Raw genomic sequence first — 27,114 nt, 5'->3', positions numbered from 1 at the left:
GACAACTGTGATAATTGTACGTGTGGCTCAAATTTAAAATGTACTAGTCTTCATTTCTTAATGGATTGTCCAAAATTGATATCAGCACGGTGCTTGATATTAAGACCGCTCTTCTTAAAATATAGAATAAGAACAAGGCTGCAAGCAATTGAGCTACTTACGGATATGCAGACCTTAGAGAGTGCAATCGCCTTGGCAAAATATTTACAAGCAGCCAAAAGATATCTGTTGGAACAATGATTTAAAATTGGGTGGTCTAAGGGATGACAAATTGATAGAATTGCAAGTTTTTAATCCTTTTATATTGCAATCTTTTAATGTATTTCACCGTGATTTAGAATGTGTTATTACAAAATATGTTATGAGAATATTATGAAATTGGTTTTTAGGCTTCTATGAATTTTAATAATTGTATCTTTTATTCTGCGATAAAATGTTTCTATAGTTTAAAGGCCAATTGGTCAAAATAAACTTATCTTTGACGAGTACAGGATGTGCCCGCCACAGTGGCGGGCACATCCTAATGCTGCGTGCAGGACCCCCGCCCTTAGGGCGGGCGGTCCCGATGTCCGATAGGATGGCAGGCGGGCAAAGCCCGCCCGCCATCCTAATGGGGCCCTAAGCATCTGGCGGTAGTCCATAAAAAAGAAAGAACACGAAGTGGAGGAAGTCTATTCTCTTATGAGGTTACCAAGTTGTGGAACAATCTCCCCGTCCATATTCATCTTGAGACTAATCATTTGGCCTTTCGAAAATTTATAAAAACCTTTCTGTTCCGCTAAACAATGACACTGAGTTTGTGATTGGACTACTTTAAGTGCTGGGATCCCTCCGGGTAACCATGTGTTCTACAAATGCTGATTTATTCTTTCATTTTTGATTAATTAATAATTTGTTGTTAATTTATATGAATTAATTGATTGAAAACTAATTAAGGAAATTGTGTTATTAATTTTAGGTGCGTGTTGTGGGGTTTATAGGGCTAAAGGATGGGAAGTAATTTATGTTTAATTAATTAATAATTAGCAGTTAATTTATATTAAGAAATAAATTGATATTTAATTATGGTAATTGTATACATTTTTAAGTGTGCGTTGTAGGGTTTATGGGGTAAAGGTTGGGAAGTAATTTATGTTTAATTATTAATAATTAGCTGTTAATTAATGTTAATGAATTAAGTTATATTTAATTTGGGTATTTGTTTATATTTTGTGTGTGTGTGCTTTATTGTTATAGGGGTACAGTGTGGGGAGTAAATTAATTTTACTTACTTTATCATTAGTTGTTAAATACTATTAGTTTTTTAATTGAAAATAAGTTTTAATTGTGTAAATCAATGTTATTATAGATTAAGTTTAACTGTGGGTTGTGGGGATTATAGGGGTAAAGTGTGGGAAGTTAAATAATTTGTATGAGTTTTTTTAATTAATAATATTTACTTGGTAATTAATTATGTTAGTTGAGGAAGTACTTTTTTTAGTTGATGTGTTTTGCGAATTGTTTGGTGTTATAGGGTAGGAAATAAAAAAGTAAATCTATATAATAAAAAATGTAACTGTTCGTTTGTTCAAAATCTCAAATCTCCGAAAGTTCTTCACCAATTGCTTTGAAATTTTGACACAACATTGCATTCTAATACGCGAGTGTTTTTATATACACAACGTTGGATTCGAATATGTGTGTGTCGAATACTCGCTTGATTTTAATCGAAAGCACAAACAGACACATAAAAATGTCAATGTGCGATTGATAAAAATCTAAAATCTACAAAAGTTCTTCACCGATTGATTTGAAATTTTGACACAACATTGCATTCGAATACGCAAGTGTTTTATATACACAACATTGGATTTGAATACGCGCGTGTCAAATACACGCGTGTTTTTAATCGAAAGCACAGACACTTAAAAATGTCAATGTGCGTTTGATCAAAATCTTAAATCTACGAAAGTTTTTCAACGATTGATTTGAAATTTTGAGAAAACGTTCAATTAGAATGCGCGCGTGTTTATATATACACAACGTTGGATTAGAATACGCGTGTGTCAAATACGCACATACTTTTAATCTAAAGGACAAATAGACCCTATTGATTGAGTTGCTGCGTAACAACTACAATAGACGCATAGAGACAATAGTCTACATATATTAGGATGGACAGTTTGTGTCAGGATGGCAGACCGGCAAGTGGGTGGAGGGAGGGGGGAGGAGTTAGTTCACTTGGCAACATTAAGAAAGGACGCATAGAGACAATAGTCTATATATATTAGGATGGACAGTTGGTGTAAGGATGGCAGACTGGGAAGTGGGTGGAGGGAGGGGTAGGAGTTGGTTCACTTTGCAACATTAGTGCGTGTTTATATATACACAACCTTTGTTTCAAATACGTGGGTGTCCAGTAGGCGCGTGTTTTCAATCGAAAGGCCGAACAGACCCTATTGATTTGGTTGCTGCGCAACAAATACAAGGGACGCATAGAGACAATAGTCTCTAGGATGGACAGTTGGTGTCAGGATGGCAGACAGGGAAGTGGGTGGAGGGAGGGGGAGGAGTTGGTTCAATTTGCAACCCGAACAGACCCTATCGATTTGGTTATTGCGCAACAAATTCAAGGGACGCATATAGAAAATTGACTACATATATTAGGATGGACGGTTGGTGTCAGGATGGCAGATGAGGAAGTGGGTGGAGGGAGGACGAATTTGTTCACTTTGCAACATTAAGAAAGAACGCATAGAGACAATAGTCTAAATAGATTAAGATGGACAGTTGGTGTCAGGATGGCGGACTGGGAAGTGGGGGAGGGAGGGGGGAGGAGTTGGTTCAGTTTGCAAAATTCGCTCGTCAGACCGGGAACTGGGTGGAGGGAGGGGGGAGGAGATGGTTCACTTGGCAACATTAAGAAAGGATACATATAGACAACAGTCTACATATATTAGGATGGACAGTAGGTGTCAGGATGGCAGACTGGGAAGTGGTGGAGGGAGGGGGGAGGAGTTGGTTCACTTTGCAACACGAGCAGACCCTATCAATTTGGTTACTGCGCAACAAATACAAGGGGCGCATATAGACAATAGTCTACATGTATTAGGATGGACAAAAACATATTGTATACCCACAAGCATTGTGAAATTAAACATATTAGAAATGTGCGCTTACTCTTTTCTTTCTCTTCCATTTAACTAGACGGAGCCACAGCAACGTGTGGCCGGGTACAGCTAGTATATGTAATATTAATGTTTTTGTTTCTAAAACATTTTTAATTAAAAATATTTATTTGTCTGGAAATTGTTTTTTTATTTTATTTAATATACTATTCGTAGGCATTTGTTATATGTATTTAACATTATAATATTTTTTCAATGTTAAATATATTTGTATTTGAATTTTTAACATATGTATATATTTTTTCAATGTATTTTGTTTTTTAAATGTTTTTATTGTTTTACAATTTAGTTAGTTTTTAATTTTGAACTGATTGGAGTGAGAAAATTAATTGTTAATCTCTGAAATCCAATACTTTCACTACTGTTGCACTCAATGAAGTGGGGATAGTCATTTTTACCCCTCCGCTATCCAACACTTTCCCTACTGTTGCACTCACTGGAGTGTTAATAGTCATTTTTACCCCTCTGCTATCCAACACTTTCTCTACTTTTACAATTATTGGAGTGGTAATAGTACATTTTACCCCTCCGCTATCCAACATTTTCCCTACTGTTGAACTCACTGGAGTGGGAATAGTAATTTTTACCCCCCCGCTTTCCAACACTTTCCTTACTGTTGCACTCAAAGGAGTAGGAAATGTAAGTTTGAAGATTTTTTAATAGTTTAATATTTTAATTTATAATATAATTATTTTTGTATTATATTTTGGGGTCGATTCCGATTCGGGAAACAAATCCGTACGACGATTCGAATTCGTAGCCGTTTCCGTACGAATCGTACAAATCCGTCCGAATTGCGTAGTACGATCCGTAGTAAAAAATACGTCTGAATCGTTGTGAACCGTACAAAAAGCAAGAGAAAATCCGTATGATACGGACCCTGAAAGTGAACTGTACAAATCGTAAACATGCCGTATGACCCGGCGAGTACGATCTGGACCGGGGAATGAGTACGCGATTCGTCCGGTTAACGTCACGTATGAGCAATTCTTAGGGAGAGCCACACAATCACATAGGGTACGGTTCGTACACCCCATTATCGTAGGGGTACAGTTCATACACCCCATGATTGTAGGGGTACGGTTCGTACACCCCATGATCTTAGGGGTACGGTTCGTAAACCTACGATCATGGGGAACGGTTCATACACCCCATGATCGTAGGGGTACAGTTCGTACACCCCATGATCTTAGGGGTACGGTTCGTATACCTACGATCATGGGGTGTACGAACCGTACCCCATGATCGTAGGTGTACAAACGGTACCCCTACAATCATGGGGTGTATGAACTGTACCCCATGATCGTAGGTGTACTGTCTGGGTAATTAAAAAATGTAATTATAAAATTGGTCTTCGTTGGAATATTATGGTCCTAAGACCTAGTAGGGTCTTAGGACCTAGGAGGGTCTTAGGACCATATTATTCCAACAAAGACCGATTTTATAATTCATTTTTTAATTACCCAGACAGTCCCAAGAATAAAGAGAAACCGGGGATCTGTCGGAGGTATTTTATCTCTATACCCCCTTGCCCTTGATTTATTAAAAGAGCTTCCAACACTGTGGTTGAGGTGACCCTGACTTATAGGGGTCGGGGTGACCCGATGACGAAGCTTTTTTTCCCACATTCACGTTTGGGTTAGGTACAACCTTTCACTAGAGAGTTCTTTCCCTCATTTGGGATTCTGTCCCCAGGTCCGGACATAGTAAGTCCATCAACACCACTGACCACTGGCTGGTCAATTGGAGTATTCTTTTGTGGTATATACTACTAAGGGAGGATATACTCCAGTTACTGATAAATCTCTCTAACCCTCTAGGTATTGGAATATTTCCAAGAACCTTTTTGTGTTCACGAACATTATGGGGTCGATTCCGATTCGGGAAAATGCCCTCTGAATAGCTGTATGGAGATTTTTTCCCGTACGATTCGTATGGAGAACCATACCCGTACGTACGACCTAGTACGATGTGTACCCAAAGCAGTTCTCTGTACGAATCGTACCGAAGACCGTACAACTCACTGATCCGTATGAATTGCATGCGGAACTCGCAGTACGCGACGTCCGTACGGATCGAAGCTGTATTTTCCGACCCAGCAAGTACAAATCATATCGACAACACTCCATACGACTCTTTTTCTACATCCACAAAAACATATTTCACCTTGAAATGTGTACGAAACGGACCCCCGGGTACGGTGCGTACACCTCATGATAGCAGGTGTACGGTGCGTCGGGGTACGGTGCGTACACCCCTGGATTTCAGGGGTATGGTACGTATGGCCCAGTGCGTACACCCCATGAATGTTGGCATGCAGCGCGTAGGGGTACAGTTCATACCCCAAGGCCGTAGGTGTACGGTGCGTACAACAAGTGCGTACACCTCTTGCTTTTAGGGGTACGCTACGTATGTGAATGTATGGCTCTCCGTACGAATTGCCTATAAGTGACGTGTTCCGTACGAATCGCGTACTCATTCCCCGGTCCGGATCGTACTTGGCGGGTCAAACAGGCATGTTTACGAATCTTATGGTTCACTGTGACAGTCTAATTCGTATGGATTTAGCCTTGTATTTCGTACGGTTCACACGGATTTGGACGTATTTCTATTCTCCGGATCGTACTACGCGATTCGGACGGATTTGTACGAATCGTACGGAAACGGCTTCGAATAAGAATTATCGTACGGATTCGTTACCCGAATTGGAATCGACCCCTATGTATCACCATATTTACAGGGAATTTCACACTGATGATTTAATTGGACACGCATGCAGGAGATTCCATTATTCAAATAACAAAAATCAACCAACACCACAGCACCTCCTTCAAACATCAAAAATCAACCAGCAACACAACACTGGCACCACCTTCAAATATCATAAGGCAACCAGCAATGCAATACTGGTACCACCTTCAAATTTAAAAAAAACAAGCAGCCCAGCAACCCACAACACTAGCACCACATTCAAAAATCAATCAGCACAACACCAACACCTCTCCTTCAAACATCAAAAACAAACCAGTAACACAACACCAGTACCACCATCAAATATCAAAAATCAAGCAACACCCAAACACTCTACCTCTCAGTCAGATATTTAAAAAAAAGAATAATTTAAACACGGCAACCTTCGACACCAAAAATACAAACTAAGCAACCGGTGCAGAGTCACACACTCTGTAGCATTCTCACCTCACACCATCCTTTAGCCCAAACTCTAATAATGCCACTCCTGTGAACTCTTATAAATGTGTGGTGGAGGCCCCAACAGACCTATATTATACTCCAGTTGTAGAACATGACATCATCGTTGGTGGGAAATATCAACAAAAGTGCAAAACGCAACTCAGCAGAAGGAAACAAGCGCCAGCACCCTTCGGAGTGCACACCATGCACTAATGCCCCAGGCCCACACCCATGCACTAATGCACCCATGCACCAATGCTCCGAGTACACACCTGTGCAATAATGCTCCACGCACACACCTGTGTACTAACGCTCCAGGCATACACCCATGCACTAATGGTCCAGCCACACCCTATGCATTAATGCTCCAAGAGCACACCGGTGCACTAATGCCCCAAGCACATGCACTAATCCTCCAAGTAACACCCCCATGCTTTGCTCAAGCACGGCAGGCATCAAAGTATGAATGAATGTTAAATAAATGTGAAAAACAAAATTGTATGACTTTGTATGTTTTCCAAACAAAAACAACTATGAATAAATACTGATAAGAGGGCAAACAATGAATACGGATAAATACAGACGAAAACATAAATCAATATCATACAACGGTGAGGGGGCTCCCCATCCCGACTTGTGCCATACTCTAGTCCAGACAAACTGTCCTTTCAGTGTCCCTATCTCACTGCCAAGCTTCCTACTGAGACACCTCTTCACCTCAGCAGTTTCTAATTCATGGTTTAACTCCACTGAGGTTCGCTGCGGGGGAACGCGGGTTGAAATTTGGCCCTAATACAATGAACGCATCCCTGCCAATTGGACCAGTGTCACTGGTGATCCCCATAGGGCAGTCAATTTTTTTTGCTTTTGTTTTAGGTAATATGTCATTCTGGAAGTCATAGTTTTGCGTTCATTGTATGAATTTGTTTAAAAGATGCAGCATTGCCAAGCGTGGATGCATAAAATGCCAAGCTTGCCTTGCCGTGTTTTACACATCAAGGTGGGGGTGGAGGGGTGTTGAAGCGGCGCAGCATACTGCGGAGTTTTCAATCGAATCCATCGTCTGAGACATTCTGATCAAAAACATATAATCATTCAAAATACCGGTGCAGAATTAAGCAGCTATTAACGCAATGGCAAAATGAAGATTTTCAAATGAAGAGCTTGGTTCCACTCTAAGCACTGTATGCATTGGCTTGCGGTGCACTCCGTTTCTAGGAGAGGTGTGGTGCAGTGGCCAGGGCAGCTGTCTTCGGACCACAGGGTTCATGGTTCAATCCCTGGCTCCAGCGGCAGCTCAGCCCAGCACCATGTGACTCTGGACAGGCGGGCAACACCCATTGAACTCACCGGGCTTCAGACCCCCCCGTAGTGTGTGGCAGCCCAGGATGAGACAGCTCCCGGGCACACACAGAGCCGCACCCAAACGTTTCACAGGTCTTTAAAAGGGTACACAGACAAAATATCGATTTTTAAATATCGATATGCAAAAATATCGAAGTTTAAATATCGATATACAAAAATATCGAAGGTAAGTAATATCGACAGTCTAAATATCGATATTGGTATGATATCAGTAATATCGAAGTTGTAAATATCGGTGTTAATAATATCGAAATTAATAACTTTGATGTTACTAATATCAATTTTTAAATAAATTTAGTGTATATTATATTGTATTTATTATGTTTTATTATTTATTTTTAATGTTATTTTATTAAATATTGTCTTTTACTACTGTAGCGGGTTGTGGGTTTATAGGGGAATAGGGTGGGAAGTAATTTAATTATGTTAAATTAATTATTAATTATTAGGAATTATCAATTAATTAATTGAGAATTAATTTTAAATTATTTTTAATTAATTTATTAATTGATAAATATGTTCTGTAGCGGGTTATGGGTTTATAGGGGAATAGGGTGGGAAGTAATTTAATAATAATTAATTAATTGATATATGTTTGTACATATTTTAATTAATAATTAATTGGTAATTAATTTCTATTAATTACCTAATTAATTATTATAATTTTTTTCATATTTATAATGATTAATTAGTTGGTAATTAATTATTATTAATTATTTAATTAAATTCATTATAGTAATTTTTATATATAATTTATTGTTATTCTTAATTAATTAATTGTGCAAAATAATATTAATTTTTAAATTAAATTAATTACAGCAAATGTGCTAATATATTTACTTTATTGTTATTGTTAATTAATAATTAATTGGTAATTAAGTAATATTAATTAATTTTGGGTACAGGGGTATTTTTAGGGTTCAGGGTCAGTTTTCAGTTCATGGGTACAGGGGTACTTTTAGGGTTCAGGGTCAGTTTTCAGTTCATGGGTAAAGGGGTATTTTTAGGGTTCAGGGTCAGTTTTCAGTTCATGGGTACAGGGGTATTTTTAGGGTTCAGGATCAGTTTTCAGTTCATGGGTAAAGGGGCATTTTTAGGGTTCAGGGTCAGTTTTCAGTTCATGGGTAAAGGGGTATTTTTAGGGTTCAGGGTCAGTTTTCAGTTTTTGGGTAAAGGGGTATTTTTAGGGTTCAGGGTCAGTTTTCAGTTTTTGGGTAAAAGGGGTATTTTTAGGGTTCAGGGTCAGTTTTCAGTTTTTGGGTAAAGGGGTATTTTTAGGGTTTAGGGTCAGTTTTCAGTTTTTGGGTAAAGGGGTATTTTTAGGGTTCAGGGTCAGTTTTCAGTTCATGGGTAAAGGGGTATTTTTAGGGTTCTGGGTCAGTTTGGGGTTTTTGGGGTACAGTCGTACAGGGTAAAAATTAAATAAATTTAAATTAAATCAATTAAATGAAATTACAAAATATAAAATTACATTAAATTATTAAGTTTTTAATTTATTTTAAATGTATATGTATTAGTTTTAATTTTTTAATTATGTTTTAATATTTGTATTTAATATTTGTAACATTATATGTATTTTATAATTATTTTAACATTATTAATAATACATTTAAAAAAACGATATTTTTAATTTCGATATTTTTGTACTACGATATTATTTTTTCGATATTTTTGTACTTACCTTGTTAGGGATAGGATTCCGATATTTTTGACTTCGATATTTTTGTCCCAATATTTTTGTATGTCGGTATTTTTGGTTTCGATATTTAGTCAGACATTCCTTTAAAAGACCATTTGAATGTTAAATAGGCCTTGCAGTTCTTTCACCCCTTTTAAGAGCCCCTGCAGCTCCACTCTGCCTACTGATTAAAGGTTCAGCCCCCCAGAAATCTTTTCTTAGGCCCCCCCCCCGAAATTTGGCTCTAGTTGCGCCTCTGACTCTGGGCCATGTAACTCTGTGATAGCTTACTTAATTTCCACGACTGCCCCCGCACCTTGAGACTGTGAGGGTGATCAGTTCTCGTTTTACAAATGCAGATTTTACCCACAAAATACTCGAGGCGGTGGGGAAAGCGCACTGATTCTTCATGTGGGAAACTGGAAAACAGAAACACAGGCCTGGAAGCCATGAGCCGGGGGCGTGAAGACAGTCAGTTCCCCCTGCCTGGGATAAGGGAGCTGAAGAAGGGTATAAGGAGCCCGCATTAGGTAGCCTGAAAAATAACCCATCTACCTGCGTGACCCCTACACATGAAGTAAGTGCCAATATCTTTTAAAGAACAAAGGTATTTCTGCAACTAAAAAAAACTACTCTACACGATGAGGTGGGCAGGCAACATAATCAAAATCGAAAACATGCCCTTCCAGTCCAGACGGCATGACGGGGGTAGGGAGGGTTACACAGGATCGTAAGGGGGGGTGGGGGAGCGGCCCGGTAATAAAATAAAATGAAACTTACCTTTCATGGCCGGGTCCTACGTTTTCCTGCTGCCACAGCTCTCCTCAAACAGGAAGCTGCCACCCACAGGCAGTCTCCCTCCCCTCGCCAATCACTACGCTGCAATGGCAGTGTTGTGATTGGTGCGGTGCCGGCACACAGCGCCCCATACGGGAGCCTAATCGGAGGCCCTTTTAGAGAAAATTCGAGTGCACATGATTTCTATGGCTGGCCCTGGGGCTGACCAAAGCAGTCAGGGCCCACAACATTGGCCAAGCCACCCGCCCTCGAGTGGGACCGCCCACCCACAACCAGGCACTTCTGCGCTCTCGCAGTGTGAGAAGCAGAAACATAAAATGCTCGTTTTATCATTTTATGTTTCTGCCTTATCACACTGTGATAAAGCAGTGAGGCGGTGCCCCCACACCCCAATGGGGAGCCGCCACTGCCCACAACTACTTACGCTGAGATGGGGCCGTCTCGCCCCTGCATTCCAATGTGGAAGCTGCAGTTCAACTCACTCCTTGATCCGCCTTTCAAGAAGGCCTGATTAAGCCGATAGAGTATTTTGAGTTAAATGCCACCTCGGCCTTCGACCAGGCAACCGAAGGGATGCCCAAAAGGTTGTGATGTGGGGATGTGTTGGACCCGGCCTGTTGGGCAGGTTCACCCCTAGACTTTTTGCTTTTTCCTAGCCTGTTTATGGAACCTGGTGTTGGTGATTTTAGGCCTCTGCGCACTTTTTCACTGTGGTACAGTGTAAAGTGCTTGAGCTCTCTGTGAATGAATGGTGAGTGACCTGCCCTCCCATAGGAATGAATGGGGAATATATATGCCCATGGTAGTTCCTGATGTGTGGGGAGTGCAGGGGCGAGTTTGGTATGTATGAACTCGTGAAAATGAATGCTGCAAAATGATATATGCGGCATGACTGTGTCTAGTCTAGAAGTACTACTTTTGGAAGTTGGCATATTTGTGTCAGTTGGTGCTGGCGTGTGATTGGCTGGTGAGCCTGGTCCAGAGTGCCTGGGCCTGCTTGTGGATTGACTGTCTGGTTTGAGGATGACAGGGGCTGGAGAGCCCTGGAGGTTGTCTGAAGTCAGCCCAAGGATGAAAGGCAGCATCTGCTGCCAGGGAAGTGGGAGGAGATGGCACCTGATAGTGAAGGGCTGTGCCTGCCTAACTACAATGCTGGCTCCACCTCCCACTGGGCGACTGTCACCTCTGTCCCTGATACTGAAGGGACTTCCCTGTAACCAGTTCTGGCTGGTTCTCACACTGCCTGCTTCAAAGGACTTCAAAAGACTTCAAAGACTTTTCTGTGTATAAGAAGGGGCTGTGTCCCCTTCCAAACTGTTCTTGTTTCTAACTTGAATCTGCCAGGGGCATGCTGCTGCTGGGGCTCAGGAGAATCCCTGGGCCCTGCCCATCCCCTGGACCTCTGATGGACTTTCCTGGACTTCTGGGGGACCCCTCTGCCTTGCTGGGCTTATGGGGGGACTTTGCTTTGCCCTGGTATCCCTTTGGACCTTCTTCCTATCCCCCCAGGACTTGCTGCATACCCTGAGGATCTTCTGTGGACCCTTCTTGTTATAGGGGTTCTTTCCAGAGGCCTGTGGGTCCTGCCAGTGCCCCCAGCACGATGGAAGCGCTTTATTTTTGTCCCATAGCGCTTGAGAGCGCTTGATTTTGGACCCGTAGCGAGCGTGTCGCTATTACGCATTTTGCGTGAGGTTTTGCAGGTGCCACCCTGCTTCATGCCCGATATCGCTATTTGCTTCATTGCGGGTGCCACCCCGTTTATTGGATTGTTTGGCGAGTGCCCACCTCGCTTCTGAATGTCGTATACTTCTCGAGGGTGCTTACCCCTCGTTATGCCCCTTTGTTCACCGCCGCGGCCCGAGCTGTGGTTCATGGCCGCCGAGGGAAGCTGAGCGAAGGTGCCGCGCTGTGATTGGCGCGCCTGGGAAGCTCGCCCTGTTAGGCCGCGCACTGATTGGGCCGCTGTTGGAGGCGGGTCCCGGAGAGCCGCGCTGGGATTGGCGGGCCCCGGGAAGAAGTTGCCACGTCACGAGGGGCTCGTTTGGAGAGCCGCGCCCTGATTGGAGATCATCCTCCCGGTCTCCCGTGTGCCGAGGGAGACCGGGGATCCTGCCGGCCCGGGTGAAGTGTGGGAAACAGAGGCTGAGGCCGCTGGTAGCAGCGCGGAGCTCCCATAAGGAAGGAGGGAGCCCCGCAGGTGCCGCACTGTCCGCCGGCGCAGGATTCAGCTGAACCGGTGAGCGAGTGGCAGAGGAGAAGGGAGGGGCGCCGGGACACATTGTCAGTGTCCACCCCCCCCCCAATAGTGCACGCTCGCGCTGCTTGTTTGTTTGAAGCCATGAGGGCTTCAAGGGCGGCCCCAGTTGGCAGTGGGTCACCCCAACGTGTGTGAGCCCAGAGAGGCTCTGGGGGGCCATTGGCGATTAACGAGCCCAGCGAGGCTCGAGGGCCATTTTTCTTTTGTTGAACGGCGCAGAGTCCGGGCGGCCCCGTTTGGCAGCGGGTCGCCCCAACGTTAGAGAGCCTTGAGAAGGCTCTGAAGGGGCATCATGGTTTTAGGAGCCAGTGTGCTCCCCAGGGGCACGTGCTATTCCAGAGCCTGTGTGGCTCCAACGTGCGCAGTGTTTGTTTTAGAGCCTGTGTGGCTCAGGTGGCGCAGATTTGTTCTAGGGGCTACTGAGAGCCCTGCCACAGCTTTTTGATCCCAGCTGCTCAGCACTTTGTGGGCAGCTGCCACGTTTAGGCTTTTTGTACTTTTGGACTGGCGCTGCATGGCAGCGCGCCCTGACATTGGAAACAGGGCATCCTTGCCCCATCAAGGCCAGTTGGCCTAGGGACTGCCACAGGTGGTGGCTTATGTAAGTTATGCGCAATGTGATTCCTATGTTTTTAATAGTGATCGCCTACTGTGTGTTTTTGCGCTATTGTGTTGTTCTGGCACCTCTGAATGTTCTTAGGCATCGTGGGGCAGATTTATGAAGGCCTTGCGCCGACAGTGCGTAATTTTTAACATGGGAAAAAGTGACGCACCGGCGGCGCAAGGCCTTCATAAATCTGCCCCCATGTGTCTTTCTTTCCATGCGCTGCACCTCTGAATGTTTAGTCTTCATGTGTCTTCCTGCGCTGCACCCCTGAATGTATTTTATTGCATCATGTAATTTATTCTTAACACCTCTGAATGTATTTTATGGCATCATGTGTTTCTCTTTATTACTTATCTGAATGTAGGTTATTGCATCATGGGTAATGTGTTCTTTTCCTAGACCCCTAAACGCTGAGTGATACTTAGGTGGTTGTCTTTTCTACTCCTCTGAATGTAGGTTTATTGCATCATGAGTAATGTATTCTTTCTTAGACCCCTAAATGCTGTGTGATACTTAGGTGGTTCTTTTTTTAGTACAGGTGGTCCTGGTAAGGTCATGGTTCCTGTTACCAGTGGTTACTGGTTGTTATCTTTGATTATTATTTTATGTTACATTTATTCTTTATTCTAGAAGTGATTTTATATTCTACATTTTATCTAGAAGTACTAAGTCCGATTCTGACAGGCGCCCATGTGGCCCTGTTTTGTGTACATAATCCCTGTGAATATTGCCCGTGCCAGTTGGCACAATATACATGTGTGATTTTATCTGATGTGTTTTTACAATACAAAAGTTATTTTTATAATAACCTTGTGTGGAGTCTCTTTTGTGGTGTGCCTAGTATGGTGTTGCTGTTGTGCGCTGGCGCAAATGCTTTACACATTGCCTCCGAGTTTAGCCTTACTGCTTGTGCCAAGCTACCAAGGGGGTGAGCAGGGGTTATCTTGGCGTGTGACTTCCTTGCCCTGACTAGAATGGTGGTTTCTGCCTGGCTTTGGCGTCAGCCTTAGTCTACCAGAAATAGCCAGTTCTAACATTGTTGGTCAGCGGTGCAGATTTGGACTTGTGTTTGCGCAGTGCCATGGCGACAACTGGCTACATTACAAAACTCTGCAATTGTTTTTTTTCAGATAGTCACATGTGTGGGATTATTGTTTTTGATTTTTTTCCTCAAGAGTGTCATTTTCAAATGTGTTCCTGCGTTTTATGTTTAGTGGCAGATGAGAGAAAGTGACAGGGCGGGACGCCAGTAGAGGGGGAGGTTCCCATAGATTGGGAATCCCTTGCTGGGTCCAGTGTCCAATCCCAAATCCTGTCCCTGTGTGGGTAGATGGAAGAGAGGGAGTGTGAGGAGAAATGACTAGCTCAGGAGGGTGGTTGTTCCCTGAGTGTAGTGTGTGTGTCTGGATTCCCCAGTGTGGTAGGATCCAGTGGTGGCAGCTGAAATGTGTCCAGTGCGTGTGAAGTCCCATTCCCAGTTCCCAGAGTATGGTGCCTGGTGCTCAGTAAGAGGGGTACAGGTTGTGAGTCAGAGGCAGTGAGGAACTGTCTCACCAGTCTGGAGGGGGAGCGTGTGGATGAGTGGTGTCTTGAACTGGAGGAGTTGGTGTGAGTTTTTTTTAAGGAGCTTGCACGCGAGGTGTACCTCTGGTGGTGTGCAGGAGGTCCTGCAGAGGCACTGGACAAGAAGGTGGATGTCTGGCGGTGTGCTAGATGTCTTGCAGAGGCATTAGGAGGTGATTCTAAAAGGAGTGGCTTGTGTATCTGATGATCCTGTGAAGGGGAAGAGGTTCATGTGTAACCCAGCTAGGTCCCAGTAGTATGATATGGGTGTAGGGGCTTACGCCCTGTCTCAGTGGAGGCGGAGTGAGTTTGGGACGGTGTGTCCCACGTTGGCCTGAAACCCTACCTCAGGGCCTGGAGGGTTCCCTAAGGGAGCGCCAGGTCAGGGGCCTAAGCTGTACATAGGTCATTTGAGGAGGATCTTCCTGTGTCTAGAGGACAGGGAGTGTCTGTGACCAGAACCCTGGCGGTCCTAGTGTTGGGCAGTACCGCTCCTAGTGGAGGGTGCAGAAGTCCTGGCTCGCTGAGCATTTGACCGTCTAGAGTGCTTGACCATTTGTGGGGCCTCTGGAGGTCGTTCCTTGAGGAGGGGGGAAAGCCAGGTTGGGGTGTGGCCTGACCTGGGAAGAGTACTGGAGGAAAGTGTGTCACTGATACGCCGCTGGCGTGTGCTCTGTCTAGCCTGGGACATACTGAGAATCACCCTGTGATAGGGAGTACTGGAGGAGAGTGTGTCGCTGATACGCCGCTGGCGTGTGCTCTGTCTAGCCTGAGACATACTGATACTGGAAGGGGGTGCAGAGGGACGGTGTCCTTACTTCTGACCCCGGTGCAACCTGAGGGTTTAGATCTTAGGTTGGGAGATTAGGAAACTTCTAGGTCAAGAGGAATCTCTGCCAAAGTGGATCAGCTGAAGAGACTGAAGGGGCTGCCCTTGCTGTGTGTTCTGGTACTCACCTGCAGTTTGTAGTTTCCACCAAGGTAGAGGAAAGGGGGCTTTGCTGTGTGCTGTGTCCCCCCACCTGCTTGAAGAGGGACTGTGCTGTGTGCTTTGTACCTCAGAAGTGGAATAGTTTCCAGGTGGTAGACCAGTGATGGAGTGAGGTCCTGATCTGGTAGGAGAATTGTGCTCTGGTGAAGTGCTTTTCTGTGAGGGTGCGGAAACCCAGAAGTAGAGGTAGGGTGGGGCATTCTTGCCCGTGACCTCTGGTCAGCCTGAGGGTATGGTCCCTAGGTTGTTGGATCAGTGGTAGTTGTAGCTACACTGAGAGAGAGAGTGGAGAATGGCTATTGTGTGCCAGGGGTTACTACCCCCGCTCTGTGGATTAGTTAGGACCTGTGATTTGGATGGCCTATGGCCTGGTCCTGGCTGTGGATGACTAGGGAGTACCAGTGTGGTATCCTAGTTGTGTCAGAGAGTTATTGTTTGGAGGTAACCAGGTGGGTTCAGAGTGGCGTAAAACCGGAAAGTGTCCCTGCTGTGCGGGTCCGTGTCTGTTTTTTGTCGCCCAAAGCAAGAAAGCTCATCAGTGGAGTGATTGGTCTACCCTGCGTTTTGGCTGGAAGGGGGTTGTGTTGGACCAGTCCCGTTGGGCACGTTCACCCGTAGACTTTTTGCTTTTTCCTAGCCTGTTTATGGAACCTGGTGTTGGTGATTTTAGGCCTCTGCGCACTTTTTCACTGTGGTACAGTGTAAAGTGCTTGAGCTCTCTGTGAATGAATGGTGAGTAAGTGTGAGCGCAAAATCCGTTCCTCTCGCGGATTTTGCGAATTTTCGGTAAATTCGCGATCCGCGAACTCCCGCGAATTTACCGCGAATTCGCAAATCCGCGAGCGGCGGATTCCGGGGGCAAAAGTTGAAGCCTGGCTGGCCTGTCAACTTGTAACTATTTTACGATGGCGCCGGCTAGCTGCCAGCGCCATCCTAAAATAGTTACTAAGTTAGCTTCAACAGGAAGCTCTAATAGATAAAATAAAGCAGGTGCTCGCACCTGCTTTATTTTATCTATTAGAGCTTCCTGTTGAAGCTAATTTAGTAAGTATTTTAGGATGGCGCTGGCAGCTTGCCGGCGCCATCATAAAATATTTACAACATGCCCTTCCTGTGAGCCTAAAAACAATTGTGAGCGTCGTCGAGGCTGGACAGGTGTGCCTTCTTCCCAACTCTACCGTGGAAAATCAGCTGTTATGCTGGATAGAGGCCTTTGCATCCTTGACTTTCACGAGCACAATACCCGTGCTGTTCTTGTGACCAGGGGCTTCTTTCTCTTCATCTGCTGAACTGATCTTTCTCAGACCTTTCAAACACACAAGAGGCATGTGCACTCGCATGGAAGCCCCGCCCCAAATCCGCGGATCCGCAAATCCGCAAAATCCGCAGATTTTGCGGATCCACGATCCGCAAAATCCGCGGATCGTGGATCCGCAAAATCCGCCCATGCTTAATGGTGAGTGACCTGCCCTCCCATAGGAATGAATGGGGAATATGTATGCCCATGGTAGTTTCTGATGTGGGGGGAGTGCAGGGTAAGCATGGGCGGAAAATCCGTTACGCTCGCGGAATTTCGGTAAATTCGCAATCCGCGAGATTCGCGAATTTCCAGCAAAATCCGCAAATTCGCACGCAGCGGATTTTTTTTCTTTGCGGTGTAAGTTCGCAATTGCGAACATGTAGGTGCGGCGGGCAGCAACAATCTCGCACTCGCGAAATTACAAAAATTGCAATTCCGCACAAGAAATCTACTAGCAAGCAGCATAGACCTTCTGAAAATGATTATTTTTTATCAGAATAACTCCTCAGGTTGACATTTGCCTGCACTTTTTTAGATTTGAGGCCTTTTGATTTTCTTTGGATAACTTTTGGATTAGAAATCAACTTTCTCATATAAGCTTGGTGGGGCATTAAAGTTGCTGTAATGCTGCTCTGCAGAAAAAAACGAGTTTTGCAAAAGTGAAAGCAGGTTCAAAAGTTCAAACTCATCATTAGTAACCGTTCCCTGTAGTGCTTCCTGACAAGGGCCCCTCCAAAGTTCAGTTGCTAGTTGCAACAATTGTTCAGTTGCTAGTTGCAACAATTGTATGACCCTGCTCTGACCCTCACAGCAGGCTCATAGAATAGCTACAAGTAGGCCACAAAGGTCCTGGAAAAAAAAATTGCACTGCAACAGAAAGCAAATTACAGATAAGGATGCAGGTGCCAGACTGGAATTTTAAAACAGTGACACATTAATAAATCAACCCCAAATTAATTCATGTCAGTTGAAGCAGGCAGGTGTGCTTGCTTTTTCCCCCCATAATCTACAGTGATGATGAACCAGAGGGTGGCATAAGGCATTAATGTACCAGAGGGTGGCAGGGGTGAAACAGAGGGTGCTGGGAACCTATGATGATGAACCAGACGTAGAAACAACATAATTGTGACCGTTGCGAGCCGAACTGTCAGAAATCCTTGCGAACTGGCAGAAATCCTTGCGAACACAAAAAAAAATCCGCAAATTCGCGAGAATTCGCGGATTTTGCAGATTGCGAGTTCGCAAATTCGCAAAATTTGCGAACGCCAGATTCGCAAAATTCGCCCATGCTTAGTACAGGGGCGAGTTTCGTATGTATGAAGTCGTGAGAATGAATGCTGCAAAATAATATATGTGGCATGACTGTGTCTAGTCTAGAAGTACTACTTTTGGAAGTTGGCATATTTGTGTCAGTTGGTGCTGGCGTGTGATTGGCTGGTGAGCCTGGCCCAGAGTGCCTGGGCCTGCTTGTGGATTGACTGTCTGGTTTGAGGATGACAGGGGCTGGAGAGCCCTGGAGGTTGTCTGAAGTCAGCCCATGGATGAAAGGCAGCATCTGCTGCCAGGGAAGTGGGAGGAGATGGCACCTGATAGTGAAGGGCTGTGCCTGCCTAACTACAAAGCTGGCTCCACCTCCCGCTGGGCGACTGTCACCTCTGTCCCTGATACTGAAGGGACTTCCCTGTAACCAGTTCTGGCTGGTTCTCACACTGCCTGCTTCAAAGGACTTCAAAGGACTTCAAAGACTTTTCTGTGTATAAGAAGGGGCTGTGTCCCCTTCCAAACTGTTCTTGTTTCTAACTTGAATCTGCCAGGGGCATGCTGCTGCTGGGGCTCAGGAGAATCCCTGGGCCCTGCCCATCCCCTGGACCTCTGATGGACTTTCCTGGACTTCTGGGGGACCCCTCTGCCTTGCTGGGCTTATGGGGGGACTTTGCTTTGCCCTGGTATCCCTTTGGACCTTCTTCCTATCCCCCCAGGACTTGCTGCATCCCCTGAGGATCTTCTGTGGACCCTTCTTGTTATAGGGGTTCTTTCCAGGGGCGTGTGGGTCCTGCCAGTGCCCCAGCGCGATGGAAGCGCTTTATTTTTGTCCCATAGCGCTTGAGAGCGCTTGATTTTGGACCTGTAGCGAGCGTGTCGCTATTACGCATTTTGCGTGAGGTTTTGCAGGTGCCACCCTGCTTCATGCCCGATATCGCTATTTGCTTCGTTGCGGGTGCCACCCCGTTTATTGGATTGTTTGGCGAGTGCCCACCTCGCTTCTGAATGTCGGATACTTCTCGAGGGTGCTTACCCCTCGTTATGCCCCTTTGTTCACCGCCGCGGCCCGAGCTGTGGTTCATGGCCGCCGAGGGAAGCTGAGCGAAGGTGCCGCGCTGTGATTGGCGCGCCTGGGAAGCTCGCCCTGTTAGGCCGTGCACTGATTGGGCCGCTGTTGGAGGCGGGTCCCGGAGAGCCGCGCTGGGATTGGCGGGCCCCGGGAAGAAGTTGCCACGTCACGAGGGGCTCGTTTGGAGAGCCGCGCCCTGATTGGAGATCGTCCTCCCGGTCTCCCGTGTGCCGAGGGAGACCGGGGATCCTGCCGGCCCGGGTGAAGTGTGGGAAACAGAGGCTGAGGCCGCTGGTAGCAGCACGGAGCTCCCATAAGGAAGGAGGGAGCCCCGCAGGTGCCGCACTGTCCGCCGGCGCAGGATTCAGCTGAACCGGTGAGCGAGTGGCAGAGGAGAAGGGAGGGGCGCCGGGACACATTGTCGGTGTCCACCCCCCCCAATAGCGCGCGCTTGCGCTGCTTGTTTGTTTGAAGCCATGAGGGCTTCAAGGGCGGCCCCAGTTGGCAGTGGGTCGCCCCAACGTGTGTGAGCCCAGAGAGGCTCTGGGGGGCCATTGGCGATTAACGAACCCAGCGAGGCTCGAGGGCCATTTTTCTTTTGTTGAACGGCGCAGAGTCCGGGCGGCCCCGTTTGGCAGCGGGTCGCCCCAACGTTAGAGAGCCTTGAGAAGGCTCTGAAGGGCCATCATGGTTTTAGGAGCCAGTGTGCTCCCCAGGGGCACGTGCTATTCCAGAGCCTGTGTGGCTCCAACGTGCGCAGTGTTTGTTTTAGAGCCTGTGTGGCTCAGGTGGCGCAGATTTGTTCTAGGGGCTACTGAGAGCCCTGCCACAGCTTTTTGATCCCAGCTGCTCAGCACTTTGTGGGCAGCTGCCACGTTTAGGCTTTTTGTACTTTTGGACTGGCGCTGCATGGCAGCGCGCCCTGACATTGGAAACAGGGCATCCTTGCCCCATCAAGGCCAGTTGGCCTAGGGACTGCCACAGGTGGTGGCTTATGTAAGTTATGCGCAATGTGATTCCTATGTTTTTAATAGTGATCGCCTACTGTGTGTTTTTGCGCTATTGTGTTGTTCTGGCACCTCTGAATGTTCTTAGGCATCATGTGTCTTTCTTTCCATGCGCTGCACCTCTGAATGTTTAGTCATCATGTGTCTTCCTGCGCTGCACCCCTGAATGTATTTTATTGCATCATGTGCTTTATTCTTAACACCTCTGAATGTATTTTATGGCATCATGTGTTTCTCTTTATTACTTATCTGAATGTTGGTTATTGCATCATGGGTAATGTGTTCTTTTCCTAGACCCCTAAACGCTGAGTGATACTTAGGTGGTTGTCTTTTCTACTCCTCTGAATGTAGGTTTATTGCATCATGAGTAATGTATTCTTTCTTAGACCCCTAAATGCTGTGTGATACTTAGGTGGTTCTTTTTTTAGTACAGGTGGTCCTGGTAAGGTCATGGTTCCTGTTACCAGTGGTTACTGGTTGTTATCTTTGATTATTATTTTATGTTACATTTATTCTTTATTCTAGAAGTGATTTTATATTCTACATTTTATCTAGAAGTACTAAGTCCGATTCTGACAGGCGCCCATGTGGCCCTGTTTTGTGTACATAATCCCTGTGAATATTGCCCGTGCCAGTTGGCACAATATACATGTGTGATTTTATCTGATGTGTTTTTACAATACAAAAGTTATTTTTATAATAACCTTGTGTGGAGTCTCTTTTGTGGTGTGCCTAGTATGGTGTTGCTGTTGTGCGCTGGCGCAAATGCTTTACACATTGCCTCCGAGTTTAGCCTTACTGCTTGTGCCAAGCTACCAAGGGGGTGAGCAGGGGTTATCTTGGCGTGTGACTTCCTTGCCCTGACTAGAATGGTGGTTTCTGTCTGGCTTTGGCGTCAGCCTTAGCCTACCAGAAATAGCCAGTTCTAACATTGTTGGTCAGCGGTGCAGATTTGGACTTGTGTTTGCGCAGTGCCATAGCGACAACTGGCTACATTACAAAACTCTGCAATTGTTTTTTTTCAGATAGTCACATGTGTGGGATTATTGTTTTTGATTTTTTTCCTCAAGAGTGTCCTTTTCAAATGTGTTCCTGCGTTTTATGTTTAGTGGCAGATGAGAGAAAGTGACAGGGCGGGACGCCAGTAGAGGGGGAGGTTCCCATAGATTGGGAATCCCTTGCTGGGTCCAGTGTCCAATCCCAAATCCTGTCCCTGTGTGGGTAGATGGAAGAGAGGGAGTGTGAGGAGAAATGACTAGCTCAGGAGGGTGGTTGTTCCCTGAGTGTAGTGTGTGTGTCTGGATTCCCCAGTGTGGTAGGATCCAGTGGTGGCAGCTGAAATGTGTCCAGTGCGTGTGAAGTCCCATTCCCAGTTCCCAGAGTATGGTGCCTGGTGCTCAGTAAGAGGGGTACAGGTTGTGAGTCAGAGGCAGTGAGGAACTGTCTCACCAGTCTGGAGGGGGAGCGTGTGGATGAGTGGTGTCTTGAACTGGAGGAGTTGGTGTGAGTTTTTTTTAAGGAGCTTGCACGCGAGGTGTACCTCTGGTGGTGTGCAGGAGGTCCTGCAGAGGCACTGGACAAGAAGATGGATGTCTGGCGGTGTGCTAGATGTCTTGCAGAGGCATTAGGAGGTGATTCTAAAAGGAGTGGCTTGTGTATCTGATGATCCTGTGAAGGGGAAGAGGTTCATGTGTAACCCAGCTAGGTCCCAGTAGTATGATATGGGTGTAGGGGCTTACGCCCTGTCTCAGTGGAGGCGGAGTGAGTTTGGGACGGTGTGTCCCACGTTGGCCTGAAACCCTACCTCAGGGCCTGGAGGGTTCCCTAAGGGAGCGCCAGGCCAGGGGCCTAAGCTGTACATAGGTCATTTGAGGAGGATCTTCCTGTGTCTAGAGGACGGGGAGTGTCTGTGACCAGAACCCTGGCGGTCCTAGTGTTGGGCAGTACCGCTCCTAGTGGAGGGTGCAGAAGTCCTGGCTCGCTGAGCATTTTACCGTCTAGAGTGCTTGACCATTTGTGGGGCCTCTGGAGGTCGTTCCCCGAGGAGGGGGGAAAGCCAGGTTGGGGTGTGGCCTGACCTGGGAAGAGTACTGGAGGAAAGTGTGTCACTGATACGCCGCTGGCGTGTGCTCTGTCTAGCCTGGGACATACTGAGAATCACCCTGTGATAGGGAGTACTGGAGGAGAGTGTGTCGCTGATACGCCGCTGGCGTGTGCTCTGTCTAGCCTGAGACATACTGATACTGGAAGGGGGTGCAGAGGGACGGTGTCCTTACTTCTGACCCCGGTGCAACCTGAGGGTTTAGATCTTAGGTTGGGAGATTAGGAAACTTCTAGGTCAAGAGGAATCTCTGCCAAAGTGGATCAGCTGAAGAGACTGAAGGGGCTGCCCTTGCTGTGTGTTCTGGTACTCACCTGCAGTTTGTAGTTTCCACCAAGGTAGAGAAAAGGGGGCTTTGCTGTGTGCTTTGTCCCCCCACCTGCTTGAAGAGGGACTGTGCTGTGTGCTTTGTACCTCAGAAGTGGAATAGTTTCCAGGTGGTAGACCAGTGATGGAGTGAGGTCCTGATCTGGTAGGAGAATTGTGTTCTGGTGAAGTGCTTTTCTGTGAGGGTGCGGAAACCCAAAAGTAGAGGTAGGGTGGGGCATTCTTGCCCGTGACCTCTGGTCAGCCTGAGGGTATGGTCCCTAGGTTGTTGGATCAGTGGTAGTTGTAGCTATACTGAGAGAGAGAGTGGAGAATGGCTATTGTGTGCCAGGGGTTACTACCCCCGCTCTGTGGATTAGTTAGGACCTGTGATTTGGATGGCCTATGGCCTGGTCCTGGCTGTGGATGACTAGGGAGTACCAGTGCGGTATCCTAGTTGTGTCAGAGAGTTATTGTTTGGAGGTAACCAGGTGGGTTCAGAGTGGCGTAAAACCGGAAAGTGTCCCTGCTGTGCGGGTCCGTGTCTGTTTTTTGTCGCCCAAAGCAAGAAAGCTCATCAGTGGAGTGATTGGTCTACCCTGCGTTTTGGCTGGAAGGGGGTTGTGTTGGACCAGTCCCGTTGGGCACGTTCACCCCTAGACTTTTTGCTTTTTCCTAGCCTGTTTATGGAACCTGGTGTTGGTGATTTTAGGCCTCTGCGCACTTTTTCACTGTGGTACAGTGTAAAGTGCTTGAGCTCTCTGTGAATGAATGGTGAGTAAGTGTGAGCGCAAAATCCGTTCCTCTCGCGGATTCGCGAGCGGCGGATTCCGGGGGCAAAAGTTGAAGCCTGGCTGGCCTGTCAACTTGTAACTATTTTACGATGGCGCCGGCTAGCTGCCAGCGCCATCCTAAAATAGTTACTAAGTTAGCTTCAACAGGAAGCTCTAATAGATAAAATAAAGCAGGTGCTCGCACCTGCTTTATTTTATCTATTAGAGCTTCCTGTTGAAGCTAATTTAGTAAGTATTTTAGGATGGCGCTGGCAGCTTGCCGGCGCCATCATAAAATATTTACAACATGCCCTTCCTGTGAGCCCAAAAACAATTGTGAGCGTCGTCGAGGCTGGACAGGTGTGCCTTCTTCCCAACTCTACCGTGGAAAATCAGCTGTTATGCTGGATAGAGGCCTTTGCATCCTTGACTTTCACGAGCACAATACCCGTGCTGTTCTTGTGACCAGGGGCTTCTTTCTCTTCATCTGCTGAACTGATCTTTCTCAGACCTTTCAAACACACAAGAGGCATGTGCACTCGCATGGAAGCCCCGCCCCAAATCCGCGGATCCGCAAATCCGCAAAATCCGCGGATTTTGCGGATCGTGGATCCGCAAAATCCGCCCATGCTTAATGGTGAGTGACCTGCCCTCCCATAGGAATGAATGGGGAATATGTATGCCCATGGTAGTTTCTGATGTGGGGGGAGTGCAGGGTAAGCATGGGCGGAAAATCCGTTACGCTCGCGGATTTTCGGTAAATTCGCAATCCGCGAGATTCGCGAATTTCCAGCAAAATCCGCAAATTCGCACGCAGCGGATTTTTTTTCTTTGCGGTGTAAGTTCGCAATTGCGAACATGTAGGTGCGGCGGGCAGCAACAATCTCGCACTCGCGAAATTACAAAAATTGCAATTCCGCACAAGAAATCTACTAGCAAGCAGCATAGACCTTCTGAAAATGATTATTTTTTATCAGAATAACTCCTCAGGTTGACATTTGCCTGCACTTTTTTAGATTTGAGGCCTTTTGATTTTCTTTGGATAACTTTTGGATTAGAAATCAACTTTCTCATATAAGCTTGGTGGGGCATTAAAGTTGCTGTAATGCTGCTCTGCAGAAAAAAACGAGTTTTGCAAAAGTGAAAGCAGGTTCAAAAGTTCAAACTCATCATTAGTAACCGTTCCCTGTAGTGCTTCCTGACAAGGGCCCCTCCAAAGTTCAGTTGCTAGTTGCAACAATTGTTCAGTTGCTAGTTGCAACAATTGTATGACCCTGCTCTGACCCTCACAGCAGGCTCATAGAATAGCTACAAGTAGGCCACAAAGGTCCTGGAAAAAAAAATTGCACTGCAACAGAAAGCAAATTACAGATAAGGATGCAGGTGCCAGACTGGAATTTTAAAACAGTGACACATTAATAAATCAACCCCAAATTAATTCATGTCAGTTGAAGCAGGCAGGTGTGCTTGCTTTTTCCCCCCATAATCTACAGTGATGATGAACCAGAGGGTGGCATAAGGCATTAATGTACCAGAGGGTGGCAGGGGTGAAACAGAGGGTGCTGGGAACCTATGATGATGAACCAGACGTAGAAACAACATAATTGTGACCGTTGCGAGCCGAACTGTCAGAAATCCTTGCGAACTGGCAGAAATCCTTGCGAACACAAAAAAAAATCCGCAAATTCGCGAGAATTCGCGGATTTTGCAGATTGCGAGTTCGCAAATTCGCAAAATTTGCGAACGCCAGATTCGCAAAATTCGCCCATGCTTAGTACAGGGGCGAGTTTGGTATGTATGAAGTCGTGAGAATGAATGCTGCAAAATAATATATGTGGCATGACAGTGTCTAGTCTAGAAGTACTACTTTTGGAAGAGTGCCTGGGCCTGCTTGTGGATTGACTGTCTGGTTTGAGGATGACAGGGGCTGGAGAGCCCTGGAGGTTGTCTGAAGTCAGCCCATGGATGAAAGGCAGCATCTGCTGCCAGGGAAGTGGGAGGAGATGGCACCTGATAGTGAAGGGCTGTGCCTGCCTAACTACAAAGCTGGCTCCACCTCCCGCTGGGCGACTGTCACCTCTGTCCCTGATACTGAAGGGACTTCCCTGTAACCAGTTCTGGCTGGTTCTCACACTGCCTGCTTCAAAGGACTTCAAAGGACTTCAAAGACTTTTCTGTGTATAAGAAGGGGCTGTGTCCCCTTCCAAACTGTTCTTGTTTCTAACTTGAATCTGCCAGGGGCATGCTGCTGCTGGGGCTCAGGAGAATCCCTGGGCCCTGCCCATCCCCTGGACCTCTGATGGACTTTCCTGGACTTCTGGGGGACCCCTATGCCTTGCTGGGCTTATGGGGGGACTTTGCTTTGCCCTGGTATCCCTTTGGACCTTCTTCCTATCCCCCCAGGACTTGCTGCATCCCCTGAGGATCTTCTGTGGACCCTTCTTGTTATAGGGGTTCTTTCCAGGGGCGTGTGGGTCCTGCCAGTGCCCCCAGCGCGATGGAAGCGCTTTATTTTTGTCCCATAGCGCTTGAGAGCGCTTGATTTTGGACCCGTAGCGAGCGTGTCGATATTACGCATTTTGCGTGAGGTTTTGCAGGTGCCACCCTGCTTCATGCCCGATATCGCTATTTGCTTCGTTGCGGGTGCCACCCCGTTTATTGGATTGTTTGGTGAGTGCCCACCTCGCTTCTGAATGTCGGATACTTCTCGAGGGTGCTTACCCCTCGTTATGCCCCTTTGTTCACCGCCGCGGCCCGAGCTGTGGTTCATGGCCGCCGAGGGAAGCTGAGCGAAGGTGCCGCGCTGTGATTGGCGCGCCTGGGAAGCTCGCCCTGTTAGGCCGTGCACTGATTGGGCCGCTGTTGGAGGCGGGTCCCGGAGAGCCGCGCTGGGATTGGCGGGCCCCGGGAAGAAGTTGCCACGTCACGAGGGGCTCGTTTGGAGAGCCGCGCCCTGATTGGAGATCGTCCTCCCGGTCTCCCGTGTGCCGAGGGAGACCGGGGATCCTGCCGGCCCGGGTGAAGTGTGGGAAACAGAGGCTGAGGCCGCTGGTAGCAGCACGGAGCTCCCATAAGGAAGGAGGGAGCCCCGCAGGTGCCGCACTGTCCGCCGGCGCAGGATTCAGCTGAACCGGTGAGCGAGTGGCAGAGGAGAAGGGAGGGGCGCCGGGACACATTGTCGGTGTCCACCCCCCCCAATAGCGCGCGCTTGCGCTGCTTGTTTGTTTGAAGCCATGAGGGCTTCAAGGGCGGCCCCAGTTGGCAGTGGGTCGCCCCAACGTGTGTGAGCCCAGAGAGGCTCTGGGGGGCCATTGGCGATTAATGAACCCAGCGAGGCTCGAGGGCCATTTTTCTTTTGTTGAACGGCGCAGAGTCCGGGCGGCCCCGTTTGGCAGCGGGTCGCCCCAACGTTAGAGAGCCTTGAGAAGGCTCTGAAGGGGCATCATGGTTTTAGGAGCCAGTGTGCTCCCCAGGGGCACGTGCTATTCCAGAGCCTGTGTGGCTCCAACGTGCGCAGTGTTTGTTTTAGAGCCTGTGTGGCTCAGGTGGCGCAGATTTGTTCTAGGGGCTACTGAGAGCCCTGCCACAGCTTTTTGATCCCAGCTGCTCAGCACTTTGTGGGCAGCTGCCACGTTTAGGCTTTTTGTACTTTTGGACTGGCGCTGCATGGCAGC

Source organism: Lissotriton vulgaris, chromosome 2_1 (assembly GCF_964263255.1).
Source record: "Lissotriton vulgaris chromosome 2_1, aLisVul1.2, whole genome shotgun sequence".
Lineage (NCBI taxonomy): Eukaryota > Metazoa > Chordata > Amphibia > Caudata > Salamandridae > Lissotriton > Lissotriton vulgaris.
Note: the sequence above shows the minus strand (reverse complement) of the source record.